We start from the raw sequence: 20,687 nt of genomic DNA, 5'->3' as shown, positions 1-20,687 counted from the left end.
GATAGGGTTTTCCCTCTGCGATCCCTGTGTGTGTGTGTGTGTGTGTGTGTGTGTGTGTGTCTGTCTGAGACTGCGTGTGTTGACATGGGTGTGGGTGTGAGTGTGCCTTGGACATCTCTCTCTGTGTGTGTGTGTGTGTGTGTGTGGGAGTGAAAAATCCTTGCTTTTGATAGGAGAAGTCATAAAGTCTGGAGTCGTAGCCACATTTCCTGTACAAGGTGAGGTTCAGAGTCAACCCAAAGGAGGGGAGCTAGTGGGAGGTGACACGCCTCATGCACCCCCCCCTCCTCCTCGCCCTCCACGCCACCACCCCCGCTTCCATTCCTCCCAATGTCCCTCCACCAGGTCCCCCACCCCGTGCCTGGGGAGTCTGGGCCTGGGTGGGGGCCAGGGCTCTCGACGCCAGCCTCTGGACTCTACGCTCAGGGAGAGGTCACTTGGCTTGCTTACACAATGGCATTATCTCAGTTCCAGCTTCGGCTACTGCAGCGGTGAGCACTTCCTGTCCCTCTGCAAGCACTTCCTGTCCTTGGCGTAGCAGCACAAACTGTCCGCCTTCCAAGTGAGTTCTGAAACGCAGTTGAGCCGCTGGTCGCCAGTCTTGTCTGTGGGTGGCTGTCATGGGAATAGCACAATGTGTTTGCTGGCTCCTTTGTGCCGAGGGCTGCGAGGCTGCGGTGTTAGTTTAAATCACAGGGACGGAAGGTATATATATGTTAGCACTCTGCATTGATCCCCTGAGCCACTCAAGCTGCACAGCAGGCCCAAAACTGGACAAAGCCGCGCAGAGTTATGAGTTTGAACAATGGCCTGCTAATTAGCAGCAAATGTAACTGAGCTTCAACTTTTTATTTTATCACACTGTTCATTTAGTACATTAATTGAGTGGATTCACAATAATGACTGCTTCCATTTCTAAGTGGACTTTTTGTCTGAAGGTACCTCTGTGGCTCTGGTTAATTGTGTTACACTTTTAATTAGTCTGTTAACTAACAATTATTTTCATTATCGATAAATCTGTCCATTCATTTCTCGATGAAACTAGTACTTTTATCAATGCAAAAAGGTTCATGCTGTCTTCGTTTTGTTCGGTCAGACAGAAAAATACGTGTTTTTTTTTGATGACCTTGACTTCCTGTGGTCTTCCTCAGGAGTTCAGACAGTAGGGGGCGTACTCATCCCCCGCTGCTTGACAAACCTGTGTAAAACAGGAAGCTATACATGTCACATGTAACATCACATGACCCTTCTGAGGAAGTCCACAGGAAGTGGTCGAAACATGTCACGGTAATCAAAAGTTTTCTTGAGCTAGAGTACTTGTTTTGTGCGTTCAGTTTCAGAAAACGTTGAAAAATATTAATCAAACCTAGAAATGATGACTTTCTAAAGTGTCTTCTTTTGTCCACAAACTGAAATAATTTTTTTGTCACATGGAGCAAAGAAACCAGAAAATATTCACATTTGAGAAGCTTAGCAATGTAAAAACTTGATGAATTGATTATCAGACTAGATTAAAATGAATGATTGCAGTTAGCATAATGTAATGTTGCATTGTCTGCATTTAGATGCCAGTTCTTTGTCTATTGCTCATCCATTTGACCTTTTTCTGGCAGTTTATGGACCAAAATTTATGATTTAATCAAAAAGGTACCTCCCTGCATTCCTGCTCAACTGTAACAAGATATAAAATATTCACAAAAAATGTTTTCCACCATCCTTTGCAGAAAATGTCAACGTTTGCAGTTCCTGCTGAAAAGGCTTTATATTGTTTTTTTTTTATTATTATTTTGTTGCTCAAAAAAACAAAACAAAAAAAAACCCCTGCAAAATTATAATATTGAGAGAAGTGGACTACATAGACGAAAAATGTTTAGACATGGAAAGCCTTAAGTGATATTTAGAGAAAAACATCAATAAGTGCATCTTAAATATGTAAACAAGAAGTATCTGCATTTTCAAACACTGCATCTTTTATAAAAGAATAAAATCAAAGCACTATATTTCTTTTCTTGTCTTCCATAGGTGATCATTGCATCAACGCAGCCTGTGCCGAGACATCTGTCATTGTCAGCGGTGAGATAGTGATTGTTTAGACTGTCTGATTAGACTCTGACTTCCTCTCAACACCTGCTCTGACTTGTAAGGAGGAGAGAATGAGGAGGAGAACACATAACAGGTGTGTAGCAGAGGAAAGAGGAGAGATTGAACCTGTTAATAGAAATCACACGTTTTCCTTCAGTTTCAGTGTCAATCATGCTGTTCAGGGTTAAAAAAGAAAAAATAAAGAGTCTCAAACGTGCCATCGGCTGTCAGTCAAACACTGCTGAAGCCTGTTGAGGACAACGAGTGAGAATGTTCTACATTCTACATCACAATATTTGATTTTTACTTTACAAATGGTTCTCAAACTGTGGTATGTGAACCACCAGTTGTACGTGAGCTTCCTCGGGTGGTACTTGAAGTACAATCAGAAATACTGAGGAATTCTGAGTGTGTAGAAATTGAAAAAATAATTATAATTAGAGTCACCTTGTGACCTTTCTCAGCCTATTTAGCCCATTGTATTTTAACGTTGGAGATAATGGAGATAGTGTTACTGTGAGAGCTCAACAGTTTCTCAGGTGGTATAAAAAGACTGAGAACCACTGTATTATAGTGTCTTGAGCAGAGCGTGACATCGCATACCTTTGTGTGTTAATATTGCGGCCTCTGTTTTGGTCTTAAACTAGACCCTGTATATTTGTAAATATGCTGTGTTTAAATGGGGTCATTCACTTTATTCCAGTACCATCAAATTTAAAAACAACAGTCGACCAAAGTGCTGTATTGTAGTAAAATGAAATGTGTTTGTGCGATGAGACACATTTCCTCATAAGATAAACACTTCCCTGTCATATTCATGGCCTGATAATGTACGTTTTACGCTGAGTTCAGGATGTCCTGTATGCATATGTTCGTGGGAGTCGTGATGACTTCACAAGTTCCACCTGAACACAGCGATAGACACAGCAAGTAACCACTCTTTAGTGGCAGAAAGTAGTTTCAAAGTAAAGAAAATTAAACCTAAACAAGCTACAGACAAGGAGAGAGGTAGAACCAGGGTTAATATTGGTTTAGAATTTCAGAGATGAGGATGCTCCAAAGTGGCACAATTGTGGCATTTTAAAGATATATTTTTGTTAGTTGACTTTCACTCACCTGAAAATCATCACAAGTGTGTGAGATTTCAGATATGAGAGATTAGCCATGTGGTTAAATCATTCACAAAAAGGATGTGAGAGTCATGTTCATGTTTTTTTCCCATGTCACAAAAATTGGGGACTGGAAATTCTTGCAGTTGATGCAAAAAAAAAAAAAAAGAAGAAAAGAGACAGATCATGCGGTGTGAAGTTTACATACAGCACTTGCATAAAGTCTTATTAAAGGTATAGGGTTCACTCTCTCTCAGGGGATTGCTGGGAAAGTTTTTGAGGGTAGCACTGGGATGTGCGGGGGTAACAGAGGAAGCCGTCTCGTCTCATTGTTCTGAAAGCATTCATCTGTTAGAGATCTGTTGGGAATCAGGTGGGAATCTACCCGCTGGTATTTATTGGCCATTCACTCACTGTTGATCAAAAGCTGATATCGTCACCCTGACCATCACCATCCTGCCCCCCTCTCCACGAACATGCCCTAATGACATAACAATTTCTTGTTTGTCACTGCTGCTCAGCTTGAAGATGAGCACATCCGCCTTATCTTCTTGTCTCACCCTCGTCTGTTGTATAAAACTGAAGCCCGGGTCCAAGACAGATCTTAAATATGCCTTTAGTCATGCTAACATGAGGATGTTTAGAAACTTTTCACCACAAGTTGTGGTGACCCCTGGGTTTTGCAAGCTGCCATGGGTCAGCCAACAATATAACGGAAGCAACAAGTAAAATAATCAAAGTCTCTTTCCTGAGAACATCCATAGTGATGTAGTTTCACTCAAGCGGCTGAGAAGTTACTGTAAAACAACAAAAGCATACAGTGTTAGGTTTCCCAGTGAAAGTACAATAATGGTAAATGCACATTTCCAAACATTAAAGAAAAGTAGGCACGTTATGACAATGATTCACTGTCAACCATGTCCATTTGTCTGTAGTTATTTTAGTTTTAGTTTTAAATTTTTATTTATGTATTAGGCACATCTGTTTAACTTTTTGTTGATGCGATTCTCTTTATCTACTCAACCAATCACATGGAATTAGAATGAGGAAGAAAGGTGATTTTAATTTTAATTGAATGTGACATGGTTGTGGAGTATTTCAGAAAGTTTCATGCCCAACCATCTCTATGGTTTACAATGCATTGTTCATGCCAGAGGTGGAAGGAGAATGGACAGACTGATTAAACATGATAGAAAGGCTATGGTTACTCAAAATAACCACACTCTCATTAAAGTCAAGGTATGCAGGGGACCGTCTTTGATGTCACAACGCATCAAATCTTGAAGCAGATGGACTACAGCAGCAGAAGACCACACTATCTACCACTCCTGCCACTTGACTGGGTGTCCTGTCGACCTAATAAAGTACCCGGTGAGTGTATTTGTCAGTTTATCCTCCCATTTCTGAATTAGATAGTGAAAATAATAGTTAGTTGCAGCCCTATTGCAGGAAACGGCATTGAATACAAAAAAAGGCTTAATTAAACACACCTTGCTTTTGAGGTGACATTTCTCTATTTCTGTGTTCACACTTTTTTATTCAAACACCACAAGGGAGGGGGAAAAAAACTATAGATAGAACGTCTTGATTGACTGATGATGAATCACCGTTAGTAAGCGGGTAGAAGGGAAAACCCAGGTTTCCTCAGTGAAATGAACAAGCAGGTCACAGCCACACGGGAGAGCCGACTCTTTCATCTCCTCACTTTTACTGGCCCAACCCTGATCCTCCCCACTGGAGTGAAGCACATTGTCCTGACGGAGCCTAATTGAGACTTGTGTTTATCATTTTTATGACTTTATCCATGAAGACAGAGGTACGGAACGCTTCCTGTTCTCCTGGTTCCTTGACAGACTGGTCGCATTATTAGGGTCAACCTCAGCTGCCGTCTTGCCATGGCATTGTTTTCAGTGGTTGCAATGACCATTCCAAAACTGATAAGAGTTGTCTATTTTTGGTCTTTCTTTTCTTTTTGTTTTGCTCTTGATATATGCGTACGGGCCTGAAATAACTTTTTTAACTTGTTTAGAGAGCAAAACATGTTCGCAGACGTCTAATGAATAAAATGAACAGCATCTGTGATATAATAAACTGTCAAAGGGATGAATTTATACTCCTAAACAATAACCAGGCCGCCGTGCCAACAACATGACAACCGGATAACACCAGTATTTTTTTCCTAATTTTTAACAACTCAATTCAAGTGCTTGTTGTATGGGCTTTGTATGGCAAAATAAGGAATTAACTATTGGTGCGGGGAAAAAAAAAGCTCAAGCTTTATTGTTGTTTTCCTGTCAGACACATAAATACATCTCTGCACAACTTGACCTGTATTTGACCCCCTCCACCCAGAGAAGTCCCTCAATGCATCATATCTGTTTTGCAGCGATGATGCAGGTCGGAAAGAAATCTGAACATGTAGGCTTCAAAAGCAGCATCAGATGCCTTCAAGATGAAAGCCAAGTTAATTACTAATCACAGTGTCCAGACTAGAAGTTTAGAAACCAGGGGTGAGACAGTGAGGCCTTTGTAAATGACAGTCAGGGTGTGAATTGATTCTTCTGTTGCTCAAACCCTTTCATGTGTGGCCTTTGCCTTGTCAAGGTGCTAAAGTGTCACGGCAGAACAAAACGCGATACCCCCAGAGGGTGCTAACAGGACGCCATGTCGACCCGCGACGGCCACTGTTGATCAATAATAGCGTGTGTGATCAGTGGCGTTGCACCACGCAAGAATCTGGATCAATAGAGGTGAGCAAGGCGGCTGCAGGTAGAAAAAAAAAAAAGTAAAGATCATGAAATGTGGTGCAAAGTCATAAGGTTTGGTTAATATGGAACTTTTTGAGAAAATAAGAATTTTTCTTGCAGTGAATTAATGCACCACTGTTTCTGGAGATTACAGAACAAATACTCCAAAACTCGTCCCTGGAACTTCCTCATTGATGCAGCTACTTCTCCTTTAATGGCCTGTGGTGAAAAGCTCCTTCGAACTGTTTTCCCCACATCATTTTTGATTTTTACACTGCCACTTTCTATCTTTATGTCACGTCAGGGTCACTTACAAACACTGTGACAGTCACACACAAGTTTTGGATCAAGTTCGGTGAAGGTTCCTCAGGGACAACGGTGCTTTGTGGACGCTCCTGCGTCTTTTTTTTCTTTTTTTTTATTGTGCTAAAGTGAGAGAAATGACTGAGGAATGCATCTCGTGTTGTTTTCACACAGCTGTGGTTTTATGGAGGAAATGCACTGAGTGTGTGAGTGCTTCCTCCATATGTTGTTCCCTTTACGCCATTCAGAAACAAGCAGCACTGACAGGACAAACTGACCCACCTCCACTACACATATTCCTCTTCACAATGAAGAGTTGTCCCATCAAATAAAAAAAAAAAGAAAAAGTGTGGCAGATGTTAATCGTGGATTGAAAGTCAAGCGTGAAATCTTTGCTTTCACCTTTTATTGAAATGTTTAGGTTTTTTTTGTCAGTGAGAACAGAAAGTGAGCGCTGATATTAACATGTTCACAGAAACACCTCCGCGCTGCTGTCACCACGCGGTGACATGTCGTGTCACGGTGAAATTTACTCCACAGATTATTTTATCAATACATTATCTCACATATCTGGCCTATCTCACACTTCAAGGAGTTCCTGTGTTTGACTAAACCTCTCTGTGGCAGAGTTCACCTGATCGAGATTATCTTCTCGGTTAATTTACACACAATGGTGTGGAGCATCAATAAATATCTACTCACTGCTTACCTGAGACCTTCCCTGCAGCATCCTTTTAAAGCAGGAATAGTTTGCAAAGCATGCTTATTTGTGTTACATAATGATGCTGACGCCACTTGTATTTTGCCAATATTAAATAATATTAAATGCAAAAAAGCAGATATTTGTTTACATGGGAATCAATATCTGATTTATTTTGTGTTTGAGCTTCCAATCACATTTCAGCAAACAGTGTCAGATGATCAGCGTCCATTCCTGTGATTATTCCTATATGATAACATGGGAAAAGCTCATATCAGGAAACTCGGGGAAAGTCCCCTCTGATATCATCACTAACTGCATCCACACAAAAGATTGCTACATACAGTACACGCTGACATGCAGCGGTGTGTGTGAAACAATGGAGACCCAAGAGGACGCTACCCACAGCTGAGACGCGGCGTCCACATATATTCTGATCGATGCCCGTTGTGCAGACTTTGAACTTTGCAGTAACCTGCTGCTGCATTTCTGTGCTGCAGCAGCTCCAGCTCTCTTGGCTCGATACCATCCAAAACATGTGTTATCGCTGCAGGCTGTTGAGCATGAGGCCTTATCAGATGGCCTTACGGCCTTACAATAACATGGGCTCTATCACGCCTTAGCAGACCTGTATCTGGCAGCAGTGTCATAGAACAACAATAAATACAGCAGGCACATAATGTTACCCAAGATGCTCCTGTACACTGAGCTGGAAACTTGTTACGCCTGCAGAGAAAGATCTAAATTCCTTTAAGATTTTCATGAAAATAACAACCTGTTCTCACAGAAAAATGCTTTACTCCAAAGATCCTCCCGCTTACCTCTCTTAAACTTTCTCACACTTGTCCCCTCATTAAAGGTCCAGTGTGTGAGAAATAGTGACATCTATTGTGAGAACCGAGGACTCCTCCGCTCACCCCTCCATTCCCCAAGCTCGTCAGGGATCTACTGTGTGATTTCTAAGTGATTATAGACCTTTACAAACATACTTATGGGTAATAGTTTCATAAATGTTACAATATGGGCCTTTAGTTAACACTGTGGAAACGTGAGAATAAAAACGATGCTCCTGTACGCTGAGCTGGAAACTTATTACGACTGCAGAAAAAGAAAAATATTCACAGAAAAATGAACAATATTGCTATTTTGTTTTACAGCAAAGCTCATGGTAATGTTACGTTTGTACATATTATACCTCCTTCCCTCACACCAGCCTCTCTTACACCTTCTTTCCCTCTCATTAAAGGTCCATCTACTGGTGAACGGAAGACACCTCGACACACCCCTTCCGTTCCCAAGCACGTCAGGTAACTACGGTGGCCTTCGCATACCAGAAAGGATGTCGTTGTTCTTCATTTGGTGAGTTTCTGCTGTTAAATGCAAGACACACACTCTGGCTAGATTGTTCTTTCGCCGCTGGTATAGAAATATCACTTATTTTAAAGTGATCGTACACACAAAGATCGTGCATAAAAACATACTCGTGGCTTTTGCCAATAACGCTTCCTGTTACACAGTGGATTCTGGATTCTGACACTGAGAAAATTGCCTTTTGTCATTAAAAATAGTTGTTTTTCAAAACTGCGAGAATTCGTTCTCACTCGTCTTGGTCTGAAGATATTTTTCAACATTTTGTGGACCAAACGATTATCGAGGAAATAATTGACTGATTAAACGATGATGAAACTAATCATTAGTTGCAGCCCTAGGAAAAAAACATGTTTTTTTTGTGTGCCTAAACCTAACCACGTGTAGGAAATGGTTATCATCATCTTCATTTCCTCATTCCTGCCTAAAGCTCCACAAGTGGTTAAAACATCATCATGTTTGTGAGCACGTCTGGAGACGTTACGGAACATAGTTTAGTTTCAGAAGCGTGAGCCCCCACATGTCTGTGGTTCACAGAGATGTACTTTGGCAATGTACGATCTCCACGTATCCTGATGGTTACATCAGTCTGAGCACGATCCTGTACGTTGTACTACAAACCCCCGCAGCCTTGGCTCCATGTGATCTGCTGTTAGTGTATTAAGGCGCCCAGATTTACAGAGTAAATCAAAGCAGACGATTTCCTCAGCTTGGAGGAAAACCCCTCGGAGGAGAATGAGTTGATAATGTCCCAGTGTGCCCACGGCTTCCTCTCAGATAAATAAATACATAAATAAAAACACGCCTGTCCACTTCAGATTTATTGTTCCTCTGTAGGCTGTGAAGTAGTTGTTATATTGTTTATAATAAGTAAGTCCATTAACAGATTTGGCACAGGTGGGTGACAGGGGCCTCTGCGATATCCCTCTCAGTCCCTTTGGGGCCAGGATACTTCCATTTAAGGCAGTGATGGCCAAGGAAAAGAGGGACTGCAGGGGTTAGTGTTGGTTTGACTGGGCTGAGACCATGTCATGTTTTCTGGAGTGATAAGAGCCGGAGCAGGAAGCTGTGAGAGGGCAGGAAGGAAGAGAGCTTAGGTCTGGAAGGAGAGAGCAGAGCTGTGGAGACAGAGGATGAGGGCAAAGAGAGATGTAGAGAAGGAGAGCAGAGCAGGACGATAAAGGAAAATAAATTAAAGCAGTCAAAGAAAAGGCACTCAATGGCGAGCACCGTGTGTTATATATGCAGGCAGGTGTGGGGGAGGGAGGGTGACAGAGTGCTGCTGGGAAATGCAGAGGGAACCTGGAGTCCAGGGGGAAGTGAGCAGATGACTAAATTTGGTCTGCACGGCCACACTAGCATACACCTGCTTCCCGCAATCAAACACAACGATGACGATATCACATATCACACGTTTGTCTGTTGGACCAAGAGGAAAGTGTGCCGCTGCTGTTTTACCCAAAGTCTGCACTGAACAGTTATCGCTTATAATGTAGTTTAAAGCAGGTGAATTTGTGCAGTTGTGTTTTTGTGCATGTTTGCTTTTTCTTTTTCTGTTTGTGTAGCAGCCCTTCGCATTATAAATACCAGTACAGAATCTTCCAAATGAGCGCTATCAGTTTATTGCATCTTATTATCATCCTGCATCATGAAACTAAAAGATAAAATACAGAAAAACACTGAATGAAACAACAAACCTTAAAGCTGCAGTGCATCTTTTCTCTTTTTGGTCTTTTAAAAAGATACGATGTAAAATTATTTGTATGCTGTCTCAAAACAGGCTCTGTCAAGCAAAACTATAAAACCTGACTGAGGGAGTGTTTGTGTGTATACAGCAGCAGCGCAGTGACGGGTGGGGACAAGGAACATTCATGCATAGAAAACGGCTGAACTACCATATTTTTTTGAGAAGAAGACTAGCACAATGTTGCTGTTGCCGTCATCTGTCTTGACATAAAACAAACCACTTCCTGTGTACAGCCCGGGAATGTTCAAAAGATCTAAACACTGCGTGAGTCGTGTGGATCTTATATGATATGTATTCAGCACAGTTTTAAATTCAAAATGCAGAGAAAAGAGAAATGAAATTCTGGCAGGAGCTCAACTGTAAATGTAAAAGAGTCTGTGACAGAGCTGCCTGAGTTGGCTTTCACCATTTGAGAACTCCCCCATTTTTAATCAATCTGTTCATCTAAAAAGGATTTCTCTATTTTGAGATTTTAATCCCAGCGTCTGAGTTAATCTCTGAAACTCTGGGATTGGAGGAGGGGGACGGACGACGCATCAAAGCCACTCAACTTCAGCCCCGCTCGCACAATTACACCCACCAGGCATCAAGGCAACCAATAAATCACCCTCTCATAATGCCTCTCGGAAAAATTAATTTTTTCTGAAGGCTCGGGCCTCGGTCATGTAGGTCAGAGAGTCAACGCGGGTCTGGTCCATTTCCAGTCTTTTCTCAGATCAGATCAGAAGATGACAGCACACACACGTGTAAATGATGATCAAGCATCTGTCAGAAAAAAACAAAACATCAGTCTTATATAAACTGTGAGATTTGGCCTTTTAATCCTTAATGTATAGAATATACTGTACATATGCGATTTTATACTGTATCTGACATGATTTAGTTTTAATGATCTCTCCCTGTATATGACAGTCATTCACTGATGTGTTTTACTAATGGTTTATGAACTCTGTCTTATTTGGACGCACAGTACAATAGATTGGGGCCCTCTGCTGGAGCTGCAAGGTATAACTCATAAACCTCACAGTTTCTCTGTTCAGTCACATGACATTTGCACAATTGTGTCTCTGTAACTTAGACTTATTGTCTTGATTGTGAAATATCAGAATAGAAGGTTCAGAAGGAAAACAACATCAATTAAAAACCGTTCCGTAAAATCAACAACCCCCAATAGACAGAGGAGTCAAATGTAATGCAATCTCAAGTCATGATTACTGCTTATCTGAGTGACTGAGATTGGAGCAAATTAGATTGCAAATACTTTGGGTGTTTAAAGCAGAGACTCAGTGATTTGTTTGAATTCTTTGTTTTGATTTCTGGTGAACAAGGAAGCAGAAAAGTTGCTCAGAAAGGGCAGAAATGAGCAGGAGCAGTGATAAAGTAGTTAATAAGCATTTAACAGACTGAACAATTCCACATTTTCAACACATTTCTTGTCTGAGTTGCTGTTAAAATAAGTAAAGAGTAGAATATCGAGGGATAGGGCTGTGCTGTAAATATGGCATGAGATCTGATTCAAGCCAAACTCTAAATTATTGGAAAACGTTTACATTTGTAATAAATAAGTCTCCTTCAGAAGAGACCAGGATCATAAGTTTGACAGTTTGCACTTGGACAAGGACATCACTTAAGAAGACACGAGACAAGGTTCTTATAAATACCAAAATGAAATCTGCATTTTGTTGTTCTCGTAGCCATATAAAATTAATGACATCATTTTACTGGGATATTTATAATTTTCATATATTCATTTTATATTCAAACGCTATGCACATTATGATAGACCGTAGTTATGCCAGTTGAAGCCAAACAGGAAGCAAGAATATGTTGAGCAGCCTCTAGGGGTGCGACTTTACTCGTCGCAAATATAACTAAAGTCTAGGGGAAAATGATTCGACATTGTCATCACTAATTTTAGGTCTTTTTCAGTCGACCATGATGTCAGTTTTTGTAAATAAAATTCATGTTTAGAGTGGAAAATAGATGAGAAATTATAGGCGGTGTGAGTGGACACCAGTGTCATTGATAGCTGCTATCGTCGTGTGAAATTTCATTTGCAAAACAACAACGTTGGGCCAACCAAATCTTTAAAATAGGAGTTCAGATTCTTATGGGTGACGTCACTACCGGTTGCACATAATTCACATTAAAGCACATGAATCGAATCAAATGCTAAACTATCACCAGCCACAGTAGCATGATGTGTATATATGTATGTCTACATAACATAATTATGTTATTTATTATTGATAGTGATGATGTAATAGAAAGAAAAGGCGATTTTACTGGCCGCGTTTGACACTGCATTCTCTGAATGCTTGTGCTCAGGACAGAGCCAGAGAGTCTAGCCTCTGCTTGCCCTCCGAGGTCTTTATTAGCGGCCTATTACTGTAAAGCTGCTATCGCCTATTGGAGGGAGCGTGAGGGAGGGTGGGGGGGTGCGTCCCTGGCTGCCACTAAGCAGTAAATAAATATGAGCCTATTGTATTCTCGTAGCCTCACTGTCCTTGCTCTCCCATGCTGAGTAAACGCACACATACAATGGGAGGCTGGACTGCCTTGTCATTCCTGATCCCTCCAGATTGCTCTTGTAGGTCCTCTGCCTGGGAAAGTAAAAAGTGGCAGCGAAGTGAAGAGGAAGCAATGAAAAGAGGATCTGACATTAGAATATTCGAGTGTGTCTCATGCCAAAAGTGAGGCCGACCTGAATGCACTTCTCACTTTTCCACTCAGAACTCAGAAACCAGCTGAACTGATGACTAGAATATGAAAACCATGAAATTGATCTTGTTGATAGTACGAGTAGAAAGTAACTTTACCCAGATATGATATTTCCTGATTTGTCATCACATTTCACCAGAATTTAATTCTCTTCTAAACTCTGGAGTCAATTATTGTCTGCCTGACAATGCTGAACTTGTCAATCTTACTAAATATTTTTTCATATTACTTTGTTTTTCACAGGGGTATAATGTGGAAAATTCTAAATATCAGCTGAAACTATTGGCTAAATAGACAAGCTAAATTATTGAAATTATAAGAGTCTTAATAAAATATTTAAAAATCTGTCATTGCCTGGTAACTCAAGTGGTTTTATGAATATCATAAGATCATTCAAGTTTAATTCAAATAAGGCCTTTTCTGTCCTTTCTCTTTTATTTCATGCCTAAAATCATCATCAGTTCATATTTTCGTACAAAATACAACTAAATATTGAAATAATCTGTAATGAAAGGTAGATTTACTTTCCTTTTTAAGAGCGGGCACTTTAAATGAATAAAAAGTAATTAATAATTAGTTTCCTTCCAATCTGTGTCAAATTCTCCACTTTTCAAGAGGAGAATTTGTACTTAGCTTCACATCATGCTGCTTGCACATTTATTTAGTCGGCACTGAGATATTAAAACTTAAAAAGTTCCGTTCTGCAGTGATATGTGCTTGCTTTATTGGATCTACAGTAGGTGTAAAGATTAAAGACAGAAATTGAAAGTTGTGGAGAGTCACGGCCACCACAGGCTGCCTGGTGGAGCTTCCTCTCTTGTTCCTCCACAGGAAGAGTGCTGACAAGGCTGCGAGGACCCAGAGTTCCTTGCATGGAAGCCAAAGCGAGGCCTTGAGTGAGCAGGGGCTGCAAGGCGGCGTCCCCTAGGGACGGCGTTGTTCAGAACGGCCCCCGGCCCCACGGGCCTTGGCATGAGGCTGCCATTGCCAGGTATAGGCGCGAGCTGCCGTCCTGTAATCACCGATGACATACATGAAGTAGTTTTCCAGATCGGTTTTCCTGTCCCTCCAGCTGCGAGTGGGGCAAACAGCACAGGAAGAATAACACAAGTCGCAGCCAGGCTCGGGGAATGTGGCCTTTACAAAAAACAGCACAAATAAAAAAAGTTAAAAGGCACACTGCTCTCCTCCTGAAAGCCTAGGAGCGAGGGAAGTGAGGCTACGTCCTGAGAGAAGGTCTAACCTTCCTTAACACCCACACAGACTCAACAATAACCTGCCAGTCAAATCAGACACTGTTTACTCTGAGTTACCTGCCAGAGCAGCAGCTGAAATCAAGGCCACTTTCTGACATGTTGGGCTATTCTAGTATGATTTATCTTGATCGCAGCTGTTTCTGGTGTTGAATCAGCTTCTTCCTGGTAATGTTGCAGTGATAGTTCAGGTTCATTCGACAGTTACTGACGCATAGTCAACACTGGCTTCACTGCGGGTCCCCAGTGCACTCTAAGTGGGCTGTCATTGCTTGAGACATGAACAATTGCGTTTACTGAAAACTAATAGCGGGGACACAGAAAAATTTATTTTAGCCACTAAACAAAAGGATGACTGAATAAAATCTACACCTACTTAACTCTCTGATATCCTGCGAATGTATTTTCTACCTTTTCAGCCTTTTCTGGCTGGAAAATTAAGTATGAAACTGCTCCCTTGTTTGGTCCATTTGTGTCATTTAACTAAATCCAAAGTAAGGATTTCAAACAATGGAGTCACAAAATAACGCATTTAAACTTACCAACGTCGGCAGCAGTGAATCAACAACTGACTGAGTGCCATGACGTAAAAGTGAGAAGAATAATGGTGACTTTTTGAGATTTTCCCACTCTGACCCGTTTTCAATAAATAGTGTTTCAGGGCTAACAAAACAATTTCTGCAAGGATAAAATGCAGACACAATAAAAACGTTGGATTCACGTATATGCTCATTTTCATGTTGACAGCCTGTTTGTCAGTGTCTTATAAAAGCACTCTTTAAAGGACCTGAACCATGCTTGTAAGTCTGTGGTAAAGCTGTGGAAAATCATTCTCGAGGCCCTGACCATGAAGACAAGATATCAGAAGCATTATAATCAGAGTGATTTTACAGCAGCAGCTTAGCACACAATGCATTTACCCTCAGGTGCTGCCAGCTTAAAGCGTGCACACAGTGCCCCTCCTGCTGAGAGGCCTGGTGTGCTGTTGGGCTTTGACCCCGCTAAGTCAATCAGCAGAGGTGTTAAAGACGCCACGTCAACACAAACGAACAGGTGTCTGCTGACAAGGTGGCGGATGAGAACAGGAACGGACAGTGTGACGTGTCACTGCAGTACCACCAGTGTTGTCATTGTATGGAAATGCTACCACACAGATGCAAACAAGCAAGCACATGCTCACGTTACATGTTGTATACGTGTCAGTATATATATATATATATATATATATAGATATATACAGTATGTGTATATGTACATATATGTATATATATGTGTACAGTATATAAATATTTTTGGCATGAAAATGAATGTTCACATCCCACTTAAGCCGCCTTCTTACGTAAACACACAAAACCACACGCACACATACATGCAGTTCAGATGGTCAGTATTACATAAATAACATGGGACATAATAATAATAATACATTTTATTGTAAGCGCCGATCAAACACTCAAGGTCACTTTCTATTTTAAAAAGAATCAAACACACATGCATTAAGATAATATAAAACAGGCAAATTAAAAAGGTAAAGATAAAAAGTTAAGAGGAAATTAAGTGGACAATTTCAACACAGTAAATGGAGTCTAAAAAATTGATGCCAGAGTTTAAAATGCAGAATAAAATAAAAGTTTTGAGTTGATATTTGAAGGTAGACGGTAATTCTCTTATTAGATATGGCACATAATTTGATATTTTCAATGTTTTAGAATTAAGTGCTGTTTTTTTTGTTGTTTTAATGAAATGTATATAGTTATCGCACCAATACTGTTTTTTCAAAGCCTTCCATAACGACAAACCAATGTCAAATTTCATTCATATTTAGTGCTTCTCATATTAAATTAATATACGATGTTTGGATTGTAATATTTCTAATATGAATACGACGTTTTCTATAATGGCCTCCATGTCATGTGACCCACTGACTCCAAACTAATAATACACAAATTGTATTACTGAGTGCAGCTTTATCCACATCACATGCTAACCTGAGGAAGCATTGCAGTCGGTTGATTGTTGAACTACTGGGGTGGTGTGTGTAACATCCAAGCTTATGGTTTTTTTTTTAGGACTGTAAGCTTTACTGTGTTATAAAGCTATACAATATGTTTCATTAATGTACTCATTTTTGGAACGATGATTTGTCCCCTGTGTTTTCTGGCTTAGAGCTGGGCCTGAATCATCAGGGGTGAGCACACAAACATGCACTCACTTTACAAACTGGAAAACTTGGTCATTAAGCATCCGGAGACGAGGAAGAGGGATGTGACGCTATTTCCACTTAAATTAACACTATATGTCCTGATGATAAAGTTTACCTTCAGTTAAAGTTAGTGTATACATATGTATATAAATATATATACATATGTATATATATGTATATATATATATATATATATATATATATATATATATATATATATATATATATATATATATATATATATAGCCCAGACACAAATAAACTCCCTTGTGGCCAGTTTGTGTTAATCATCCTGTAAGTGTTTGTTGACAGTCTCCTTACTAAGAGACTCTGGTGGAGTATTGTATCTTCCCAGCAGGTCACAGAGACACACCCAGACACTCCATTCTCCTGAGCGAGTCTGTCGGACGAACCCTGTTACAGTAATCGTCTGTCTGCCGCTCAACCGACTGTCTGTCTCTTGGCTGGAAACATGGCTGAGGTCATAATAGCCACAGAATGTTTGTGTGTGCTGCTACATCACAAATGATGTTTATATTCTTATATTATATTCAGTCACAGTTGCTTTCACACAAACGTCTCCTGTTGCTTAATGTGTACTGTGACTAAACTTGTCAAAAACAAAATGTATTTAATGTGTATTATCAAGGCTAATCTTAAATTATTGATAATAGACATTAAGTACATTTTGTTTATCATGAAGGCTAAAATGAGTTAGTGTTAGCACGTTTGTTTTACAGTCTGCATTTGCTTCAGTTTTGTTTTTTTAATGTAATAAAAACATGTTGCTTCCTAAAAGTGATAATATTTAATCGACAGATTACAGCTATGGAAAAAGTATGCAAATAAGTTATTAACGAACTTGTCTAAAATGTTAAGCATGTTTATCGTCATAAAATCATAAAATGAGCTACAGTCGGTGTGTTTTTTCTGTGTTTTACATTAGCTTCTGTCTTGTTTTGTTACATTCACTTTTAACAAAAGTTAATTTTTTTTTAAATAAATTTAAATGACAGATTACAACAATGGAAAAATATGTAAATAGGACCATTTTAGTTTTAGCTAGTTAGCTGCTAAACTTGCTATACCTCCTCTTTTTAAGCAACAAACAAAAGCTATATAAAAAGAATAAGTGGTTGTTTTATATAGTATAGCTTCATTGTTAGTCAATTTAATTTTAAAAGTATATATGCATTTATTAAAAGTATTTTACGTGTTCAATTATCAACACAGAAGAAGAAGGAAATAAGTTTCCAATTGCAATGACCGTACTTGTGCACTCCCGTACTCGGTTAGTATGTACTTGAGTTGTACTTCCCAAGTATGTACTTTATTTACATTGCCTCTATTATTTACACACGCTATATTCCTTATATATATTCTATTTACTGCTGTGTCATGGAAAACTGTGCATTTCTATTACCTTTTTGCAAATTGTTTATATAAAACCTGCATGACATGGTCTGATAAGGTTATGTTGATCAGATTAGACTAGTTCATAATCAAGTGACGAGACAGACGCAGGTCGTGGGAATATTTTCCTCTCTGATGAACCTTTCTCTTGACTCTTCATAGGATAAGGACCTGTCCAGTGTGTCACTTTAGGCATCTTCCTGTTTGAGCTTCCTCCTCAGATCCAGAGAGAGCAGACGTCCCTGCAGGATAATACTCGGATGAACATTATCTACAGACAACAGCCTCGGATTTACCCAAACTGCACTCCGGACAGGAAACTATCCATGACCTCTGTGTTGGAGGTAAGACGAGAGAAAACTAATTATGGCTCACGAAATCTCAAGGTAGTGAATGCATAGCTAAAAATAGATTTGTGTGAATATTGGATATATTTATGGGGGAAGTGTTTTAAGATTGACTGTTTTACATATAACAGATAGATGGTTGAACATCGACATAATAATAGTGCAAACCTTCCTGTTCTTGTTCCTGTCTGATCTCAATGAGTCACGCCATGCACGTAAGGTCCAATCTGTGTTCTGATGATGTCATCACTTTGTTTCAAAGAAAGTATTTTCAAAACAATACACAACACAAGTATGTGTATCAGAAATACTGCCCATCCCACTACAATATTTTACTTTTATACTATCCTTATTATCCTTTATAATGTATGTGACGTTTTCAACGTCTTGGTATAATAATACATTCATTATTATTATTGTTATTAGTATAACACACATGTAAAAATAGATGTGTGTGGACAAATGATTCTATAAAATCCTGAGATAGTGGGTTCAATTTTACCGAGATGAGAAACTTAAGTAAACCCAAGAACTTCTGTGTAAGACCATCAGGATAAATAGCTCAGTCCATTAGAAGATGACTTGTATTTCTGAGGTTATAAGGTTCAAATTAAGTGAATTTCACACAATTTTAAGACTTTAGACTAAAAAACAAAACTTATAAACACCACGAAAGTGTTCTTATACAGCTCAGTAGGAATAGCTTGTATCTTGTAAGACTTGTGAGTTCAATTCTCACTATGATGGTTTTTAGTTCAAGATTCAATGTAAACAGTTAAAAGCTCAAAGAACATTTGAATTGAATTTCTGATGTCATAGGTTCAATTCTTACAATTCTTACAGATTATTGGAGAAAATACACCAGGAATTCATGGTGTGGTGGCTTTGTCCACCCAAGGTTGTTAAGAAGTCTCGGGGGGGGGGGGTTTGGTTCCATAGCCATCCAAAAGGGTGAGATTTTTTGCCTGACCGGAAAAACCCAGCAGTTTTGGTTGCAGACCTGCCAACTGCTGGACGAGCCACAACGGAGGGTTTGATCCCGCTCCGGCAGGTTGTATCCAACAAGCAAAGGTTAGGAATCTTTTTCTTGAAACTTTGGCTGCACAGAGAAAATTATCCCGCTCATTAAATGAGCTTTGGCGTCCAGGTTTAGTAACTGTGTGTGTGATGAATGTGTGAGCGTTATTTTTCCATTGTTAACAGGTGAAAACTAGTTCTCAGGCTTTGACTAGTCTCTGTTGAAGGGATAGTTCTAAGTGCGGTAGTATTGACATATCAGCACAGGAAAATCATTGTTTAGATCATTAAAAAAAACAAAAAACAAAAAAAACATTAGCTCCTCCTCTTCCAGGAAGCGCACTGAGTGTAGGACCTCCTACTCTATAAATAGAGGCCTAGACGAGCCCTTCATCGTCCTCTTTTTCTACAAACATTTCAGTTGCAGACAGAGTTTGCTGCTATTTTCTGATGTGCAACATGTGTCTTTTTACTCTGCACTGTAAGTCTTGGCTTGGTTTTTCTTTCTTATTCACCTGAACACTGATGATAATGACAGTGGAAAACAAGTCACCTTCATGTGTTTTTCAATTAATCCTAATTTGAAATATTACTTTTATTATTTAACCTAATTTAATACTGAATTTTATTTGAACAGTCTTATATCCACAACAGTGTCTATACAGTATGAAGACATTTTTGACGTTACACTATATGATGACATAATTGATACTAAGTCAGTTTTTGAAAACAGTTGCATTGACAACACACATGTACATGGTGTGTTTACTGTGGAGCAGTGACGTCACATTAGCAGCGGCAGCAGATATGATCTGAACACCTGTGATCGGATCACTCAGGTCAGATGTTAACGACAGGTGTGAACAGAGCCAAATCTGATTTGGTTTGGTGAAAATTGCACAAGTGAATGGAGTGGAGTTATTCAGATAATGGGATACAGCAGATTATGTATTCACTTAAAATTGAGTTAAAATTAACTGTTAGCCAACCTGGGAATATGTGATTTTGTTGGGTCAAAATCTAAGATTATGCCAATTTAAAAAAAGCATAATTATGACATATTCATGTTTAAACATTATACCTGAATCACATCACCAGTGACACTAGTTTATGCTTCAAGAACGATGGTAATTTCCCCTGCTATTTCATCTGCACTTTCACTTATTAAAACACAAGCGTGTACATAACAAAGACGACTGTCTGTTTGTCTGACTTGTGTCGCTGCCATTTCCACCACAGTTTATTGTTAATGATGTTTTCACCTGAAACCTGATATCATCCAGTTGTTTTTCCTTCAGGAAGTTCCTGCCGCTGCTCACTAATTGCTGCTAAGGGTCCAGAGTTTGAGAAAAACAAGTCGAACTAAAGGCTTTAAGTTCAAGTGAATAAAAGGAGGAGAATGCGTTCAGATACTGACGTTTTCGCTGCTCTGAAATTCTCCCTCTTTTGACCCAAATATGTCTCATCACCGTCTGCATCTCACGCTGCAGAGTGTTTTGTAATATTGTCCTGGGAGTTGAACTGACGTCAGGTTTCTTCCGCTCATTCAGGTGGCGTTGGATTGCAGCAGGTCATCACTTTCCTAATCAGCTCTTCTGCTGGCTCCTCCACAGCGAGGTCATCCTTCCCTCTGACGCAGTGCCCGTACGTTTCCTTCCAGCATTTTTAAGATCTGAT

Source organism: Solea senegalensis, linkage group LG1, assembly GCF_019176455.1.
Source record: "Solea senegalensis isolate Sse05_10M linkage group LG1, IFAPA_SoseM_1, whole genome shotgun sequence".
In the NCBI taxonomy this organism is placed as follows: domain Eukaryota; kingdom Metazoa; phylum Chordata; class Actinopteri; order Pleuronectiformes; family Soleidae; genus Solea; species Solea senegalensis.
This window is presented reverse-complemented; position numbering follows the sequence as displayed.